The 8229-nt window shown below is 43.8% G+C and overlaps 1 long non-coding RNA gene across 1 annotated transcript; it reads right to left on the bottom strand.

Moving 5' to 3' along the window:
* Positions 1 to 6371: 6371 nt before the first annotated feature.
* Positions 6372 to 8229, bottom strand: LOC134458498 (uncharacterized). The gene is made up of 3 exons (XR_010036587.1): positions 7762 to 8229; positions 7268 to 7394; positions 6372 to 7113 (listed from the first exon to the last, which is right to left on the bottom strand). It is a non-coding gene; the product is annotated as an uncharacterized LOC134458498 (long non-coding RNA).

Below are 8229 nucleotides of genomic sequence, written 5' to 3'. Positions count from 1 at the left end.
TGGATTATCGAAACTGAAGACTTGACACATGTGTTTCAGGAAAAATATACCGGTAGTGAGAATTTGCCATACCACCTATACCAAAAGCTATTGACATTACTAGTAATGCAATTATGTATGATCAGGAGCATAAATTGCCATATTATAATATTTTATGTAAATATATTAATTAAAATGGTCATTTTGATGGTGGAAATATGAAGTAGAATATTTATCTGAATTAATAATGATATTTAAACCACTCCAGAAGGCTGGTATAACAGCCAGAAGTGGTTTAAGAGACATTTTAATTTAGGCGATTTTTTTTTTCTTCAAATGGTGTATTTACTAAAGAGGCTGTAAAACCATAAAGCTATGAGATCCAGCTTGCTATCATACATTAAATTACTCCAGAGACATTGCTTTCAGAAAAATATATTGAGAATGTGGTATATTGAGCTTATGGGCTCTCCATAGTTATTCCTATGTTCTATGTGATATGCGCATGTGTAACGGAGGCTAACTAGCACAGAGTTGGCGTGGAATGTTGGTAAAACCTCCCTCCGATAGCTTCATACAGTCTCGTGCCGTTGGGCCGAGAGACTAGTCTCTTGGCCCAGCGGTATCGTACTGTGTCTCCCATTGCCGAACCGTTGTAGTTGACGAGGTCGCACGTTCGATCCCCGAGGGGGGGGAACAGGTGCAAGATGACCTCCGTCACAGTGGTGCCGTGACCCGGATGGGAGTGAGGTTTAAGGGGGAGAGTGTAACGGAGACTAACTAGCACAGATTTGGCGTGGAATGTTGGTAAAACCTCCCTCCGATAGCTTCATACAGTCTCGTGCCGTTGGGCCGAGAGACTAGTCTCTTGGCCCAGCGGTATCGTACTGTGTCTCCCATTGCCGAACCGTTGTAGTTGACGAGGTCGCACGTTCGATCCCCGAGGGGGTTGAACAGGTGCAAGATGACCTCCGTCACATATGCCTAGATAGATGCGCTCCGGCGTGAGCCAAGGTTGGCATGTTGTAACGATGTTTAACCAAGTACTACATAAATGTGGTTTTGCGTGCAAAGCGTCTCATCATTAATACACCACATAATTGGCGACGAGGTGAAAAGTGACTGTAGTGAGCAGTGAGTGAGGATGGCCAACTTCGCCAAACCGGACGAGTTTAATCCGGAGAAGGAACAATGGACAGCGTACGTCGAGCGAATGGAACTTTTTTTCGAAGCACATGGTGTTGAGGATGACAAACAGGTAGCTAGTAGGGATGGGCATACGGTGAAACTTCATTCGTCGGAGAATTAATGATTAATAATCGGTTAACCATTAACATTTTTATATTAAAAACAGCACACATTTAGGCCCACCATGCCCTATACTCTTGTATAACAAAAATACATCAAAAACATCATGTTTTTCTTTGAGGATTTGTTTTTATTAACAACACAAGTGTCAAGTGATTAACAAGAAAAGTTAAACCTGTGCGCTAACGAGGGAGGCTTCAAGTTGCGAGCCAACAACGAAGGCACATAACGGTGCAGACATCGAGGCGAGGCTATGTTGAGATGAATCACCGCCGTCTTTTACAAGGCTTGGATGCGCGGTGTTCAAGTGATACATCATGGACGTTGTCGATTAACTGTATTTGTAATTCACATTGCAGTAATTACAGTACACTTTGTCATTTTCTAACCGAAAGTAGAATGAGATTAGCCAACATTTCCAGGCAAAGAAAACATCATTTCTAGAGCCAAATAGATCGAAATTTACCTCAAAATAGCAATGCAATTTCGTTGCAAACAATATCCAACACAGAATGATCACTTACAGACTTATATTGTCCAAGGCTCAAGTGTGAAAATATATAAATTGCGGGAGAGATGAAGTCCGGTGGCTTTACGGCAGAAAACACTTGAAAAAACTGGCTGCAACTAACCAGGAAGTAGAGTTGCGCTGAAGGCGCAGCAGAGACGTAACCTGATTCACATCATCTGGCTGCGTTCGGCTACGTCACGCGGGGGCGTTCCCATGCCTCACTACCCCATCTGAATAGCAGTGAGACCGCTGGAGTTGGAAAATGTGTACAGCCAATCAGTGAGGTGCGGTCAACTTTATGGCTGGTGAGGCAAATATATAATACTACAGCTACAGTATAAGTACATTTTAGTAAATTTACCAAATAGGCCTACCGATAAGTTTCGTATGTCATAGCTTTCTTAACATAAGGCAGGCCTACAAAATAAAACATGCTGCATTTCCGTAGAGAAAATGCTATTAGATCTCTCCCTCTCTCTCTCACACACACACACACACACACACACACACACACACACACACACACACACACACACACACACACGATTCAAACAGTGGTCTCACATAAACCACACAGCAGTACTGTGGACAAACAGCAGCATCACGGCTGAGAGAGCTGGAGAGCAGAGCAGAGGAGAGGAGAGTAGTGGAGAGGAGAGGAGAGGAGAGGAGGAGAGGGGAGAGGAGAGGAGAGGAGAGGAGAGGAGAGAGGAGGAGAGGAGAAGAGAGGAGAGGAGAGGAGAGGAGAGGAGAAGAGAGAAGAGGATAGGAGAGGAGAAGAGAGAAGAGGAGGAGAAGAGAGAAGAGGAGAGGAGAAGAGGGAAGAGGAGAGGAGATGGGAAAAGAGAGGAGAGGAGAGGAGAGGAGATGGGAAAAGAGAGGAGAGGAGAGGAGAGGAGAGGAGGAGGGGAGAGTAGTGAAGAGTGTACGCTCCTTCACAGCCCACTGCTCTCACACACACAGGATTCAAACAGTGGTCTCACATAAACCACATCACGGCGGATGCTCAATACAATGGAAGACACACACACACACACACACACACACACACACACACACACACACACACACACACACACACACACACACACACACACACACAGGATTCAAAACATGGTGTCATATAGACCGCTGAGCACCACGGCGAACAAACTGGTGTGATAGCGTTTGTGATAAGCACCGGATTCTCGTGCAAATGTAGGCCTACATCTACTTGTACGAGGCTATGGCAAACGATGTGGGACAAAGGTGTGGCAGGAAGCGAATGTCAACATTTAAACATAGATTACTACACAAGCTTCGATATGGTCACCAAATATTTTGGGACTGTCCTTTATGTTATGCCTACACTTTGGAATTAGATCAGAGTCTTGTAGTTACACGGGTATATTTGATTTACCTCAACGGCACCCTGTAGCCTACTCAACTTTACAAACAGTTAGAACTACAGGGCACATGAGAATCCTGTTCAGATCACAAAAGCTACCACCACACCAGAGAGAATCACGGCGGATTCTCTCTCTCCCCACGGGTCTCACAAACACAGGCTTCACACACATAGGAAACACTGATCTTACCTTTATCTCGTACATCAGGTCCATGCGCCGCTCTTTTCCACTTTGGCGTTGCGCATGCTAACGTTGCTTTAGCCTGTGCTGTCCATCCAAAGCCACATCTATTCGAGACGCCCCAAACGTCCAAAGCAATTTGGCATTGAATATGAATATGAGTAGCCGCGAGGATTTGTGTTTCGTGAGGCTCCTTAGTCCTTAGTAAATTGTTAAGTCGTACAATTCCATGCGAATGGTCTTCCACACATTCTCGCCGGTTGCAAACGGGACACAGGGGAAACAAAAATAGTTTCTGTTGTAGAACTCACTTTGAAATGATCGGGTAGTTATAACCTTCTGACCACCTGCAGTAGCAAACCCTTCAGCTCTGTCGGTCCTCCATTCTTTATCACATATTTTCCTCTTGGAAATCCAACTTTGAGAATGCTCTTAGTTTCGTTATGAAATCCACTTGTAGCAGACAAAGTGAACAAGCTAGCCAACAACACCGACTGGCTGTGAACTTCAGATTCGCTATGACGTAACTGGCCAGCAATACTCTCAATGCCAGAAGGAGTCTGCGGCCAGGCTACTCCTCGCCTCACCATTGTACATTTCAGTGGGCGTTATGCCAAAGCGTTCAGAGTAAAGAAATGATAATCACACGTAGAAAATAGTAGAACATTATCAGGAATTGAGGGCACACCATACATACTTCTATTAAGTGTATAAAAACGTTTAATACAATATTACCAGGTTGCATTCACAGAACGAGCAAAATGGCGCATGCGCTGAAGCTTGTTAAGGAGGGATTGCGCAATCCGGGGTGAGGCCAGTTCAGAGTTGCCCCAAATTCACCGTATTCGGAGCAATTTGACATGAAATGGGCAAATATTATGATTTTGGCCACGGAAATGATTGAAAATGAGTGAAACTGTTTAAATACTGCTCAAATGGTAGTTATGGTGCAGATGCTCGAAAACAATAGCTGTTATTGTTATTATTATTCACATTTACTGCAGCTCATCATTCTCAGATCTGGCTGGTGAGGCCGTGCCTCCCCTGCCGTATTGGAGTGCACGTGCCTGCAGCCAATCATGAATCGCGGGTGGGATTTTGAATGGATGGGCGGAGTTATGGGCGGATGTGATGTAAAGCATTAGCGACAGCAGTGTAGTCTTCACTTCACAACAAACATGGCAGCGCGCTGTAGTACTAGTACTCAGTGCTCTGAAATGGATTCGGCTATTTCCACGGTATTGTCTTGTATTCCAAATGTTCAGGCATTGAAATACGAACAAATGACGGCGCTTAAGGCGTTTGTTGGCGGCGAGGATGTGTTTGCGTTTCTTCCGACCGGATTTGGCAAAAGTTTGAGCTGGCTCCACTGGTCGCTAAAGCCGCTGTGAGATGGACACTCCCAGACGTGTAGCCCCAAATGGTTCTATCACTCCCAGACGTTCTATCCCACCCGATTATATTTCACGTGCTAAAGCAATGGGGAAAGTGCAGGATCCAATCTTTATTGTGGTGTTCCCCCTGGCTGCGTTAATGGAGGACCAAGTCAGAGAGGCTGGAAATCTAACGGGTCTAACGGCAATGGAACTGGGAGGAAGACATACTTCAGGGACGTTGCCAGGCCAGCCGGTCTTCGGTAGCCCCGAGTCGTGGCTGAAGGACAAATGACTGACCATGCTATCCTCAGACCTCTACCAGAAGAATCTACTGGGCATCGTTGTCGATGAGGTTCACGTCACCTATAAATGGTAAGTTTAAGCATCTACTGTTGATGAACCTGATGCATTTTTTCCATTTATGAAGCACAGGCATGTGCATTGCGTTTGGTTGTGAGTTCACATTCTGGCCTTCTAGGTTTATCGTAGTTTACTTGTAGACTAATCTTAACTTGGACATGTATCGTCACAGTCTTGGTCATAACATTGTATTATGTCTCTGTTAGTTTCGTCATGTTTTCCCCCTGTGATGTTCAAAAAACTCCGTTAACTCTGCTGTACACATTGTCCGTGTAAATATTACATTGTCCTTGTAAAATCAATGGTGTTGGTTCTCCCCTCCCCCAACTGTGCCCGATGCATACTGTAGTGTACAGACATTTGCTTTGCGTTTGTTTGTGACTGTGAGTTGACATTCTGGTCTTGAAAGATGACTTGGCAAACGTGTGAAATGGTTGATATCGTTTGCTGCCGTCTTTCATTGTATTTCGTGGTGTGTGAAACTGACATTCAAAGGGTTTAACTATGCTAAACAAGCTACCCAGTAGAATGGGTTGACCAGTTTGTGTGAGCTGCTTATGTTACACAGACTCATAACACGTTACAAATTTGCCCATGTTCAATATCCGCTGTATTGTATAAACTGAGCTCTTCTCTGACCACCAGGAATGAAAGGCCTTCCTGCTCAGTTGGGAGAACGTCACAGCAAAGAAGGTGAGTCACTCTTGTAAATTAGTAGGCCTGCACCGATTGTCATTAGGAGGAAAAGTGTGGTTGTCTAGTATACCTGTTAACATCATGCACCATGTCTTTCAGACATGCCTGTCATGGCTTAAATGGCATCTGCAGTCACAGAAGATGGGACACAGAGAGCTGCTACATATGGAGAGAGTGCCATTCAACAGTGAGCCCACCCAACAGGACAGTTTGCACTAGGTTGGATCACAGCTTATTGAAGAAACATGAGAAGAGCATTAGTCCCTATATCTTTGATCTAACATAATAGTACATAACCAACAACCTTCCTGTTTTCAAAGTGTTGCATGTGCAGGGAATCCCAGGTTATGTTGATTAAAAGGATGAGTATTTTGACAGTGAAACACCACAGCGTAGTAGCTGGCAGTGCTTTGCCGCAACCTCGTACATGCTGTTGTACAAATGTGTATGAATGACTGTTTTTGCATAGAAGAACTGTAAATAAAATAACACATTTGAAAACTGTTGCCATGTTTTTTTCTTTGAGCAGCAATGATTAAAAAAATGTAAAGAAGGAAGAAGTATTGTAGACTGTTTAGTGTTGAGCACAGTTTAATTTACTTCAAGTGACACAACATACCTTAACCTTTTTTATATGCATTCACAGAAAGGCAACAGAATCTTATGGAAAAAAAAGTTGCACTGGGTTATTTTATATACACTACTTACATACACAAATTATTTACATACATTATTACAGTACATGCATTTACTCCACCAATTTTATATTAGTCTTGGCGCTCTTTCAATTTAGCTTTGATCCTGCGCCACAGGTTACTGCTTTTGCGATTTATCAGAATGTCATGACTAGATGGGGGGGTGAAAACAACTCAGCCTCTCTGAAAATATCCTCTGTGTGACTAGCAACATAATGTGCTCCAGTGTGCATTTGTCTGTCTGTTCACCATGATTTTCTGCAGGAGTCCAATAGACATGCTGGTCCAATCTGCTGTTTGTTTCAGTGAGACCGGGACAACTATGTTCTAAAAATGACTTCAGATTGATGACTTCAAGTTGTTAAGGTGCTGTGGGCTAAGCGATGCGAAAGAGTGAAATTTACCTGCAGAATTACGAGCAGTGCGCTGTGGGCACACTGTGGCTAAAGGCCTTGTAAAAATATCAAATCTACAGTATAGTTATACGTCTCCCTCCTGGACTGCATGTGGAAAATGGCATTTGTTGAACACCCGGGCCACTACCGGATGTAGCCTGTTCCTTTTTTTCCCCTCTTCAGAGCCCATGGTTATGTGGTCAGGTATGAAGCCGTCAGGGATATCTGTTGACACATTTAAAAAGATAGATAATGCAAAATGTGCAGTATGGTTAGCTTAGATGTAATCTTACAAAGCCAATATGTACAGACTGTCATGGCACCAGCTTTAACTGGGGTCATACATTTGTTGTAATGTAAATCTTTGTTCCAGAGGTACCTGACACTTAATGAAGCCCCTAGGTGCTCCATGGCTGCCACCAGGAAGAGAGCTGTTATGTTGTTCCTCACACCGTCTTCGTACCCATTGAATGCAGCATGTTTGGCCCTGCTTTGCATTTCTGCATCTGTGAGAAGGGGACTTGTTGTTAATGATGGTGATAGTTTGTAATACAGTGCAAGCAGACACTTTTACACATCTCTGTCGTTGGACATGTGCGTAGGTTACAATCCCAGCGAGGTTATAAAGAAATCAAAGAAATAAAAGAATCAATAAATCAAATAAAAGTGAAACAATCATATTGCGTGTGCCTACAGATAGCAATGTAAACAGTAAACCATTTAGATTAGCATATAGAGGCTAAGAGGAAGATGCCCTGACGCCAATCATATCCAATAACAATATTGACATATGTATGGATGAACAATTGTCATATTGTGCTTGCGCACGACTTCAGAGCAACCATTGCATCAAGATTCAAGATGTTGACTTACCGTACGTACCTTGAGAACGCTGGGTTAAATTACAGCAGGCATTTCAGGCATGCGACAGGATTTTTCGGAGAAGTTTCACAAGTTTCGATCAAGTTCAGCTGGGCGCTGGTTTACCCTTTCCCGTAGGGAAGTTCTTCAAATATCCATGGGCGGTTGCAGATATTACCATTTGTCCTTAGATATCCCCTGCACATAGGGCAATGTTCGTTTATAGAAAGTTTACTCCGTTTACTTCCAGCCGCGGCCATGTTTGTTGTGATGAAAAGTCTTGCCTCCTGCGTGGTGTCGCTGTGAACTACGTCACGGATTGAGTCAACGGGAGTGGCTGAAATGGCGTGTCAGTCAAAATGACGGACAGATTCTTAATCCAATCACATGCAAGAGTTTTGAAAAAAATGGTTCATTTGGAAGAGCGTCGGTTGGGGGCAGGTCCCAGATGTATATGCGAAAGCATATCAGATGGTAGGA

The sequence above is a fragment of the Engraulis encrasicolus genome, chromosome 11 (assembly GCF_034702125.1).
Source record: "Engraulis encrasicolus isolate BLACKSEA-1 chromosome 11, IST_EnEncr_1.0, whole genome shotgun sequence".
In the NCBI taxonomy this organism is placed as follows: Eukaryota; Metazoa; Chordata; class Actinopteri; order Clupeiformes; family Engraulidae; genus Engraulis; species Engraulis encrasicolus.
Note: the sequence above shows the minus strand (reverse complement) of the source record. Positions and strands in the feature narration are given on the sequence as shown.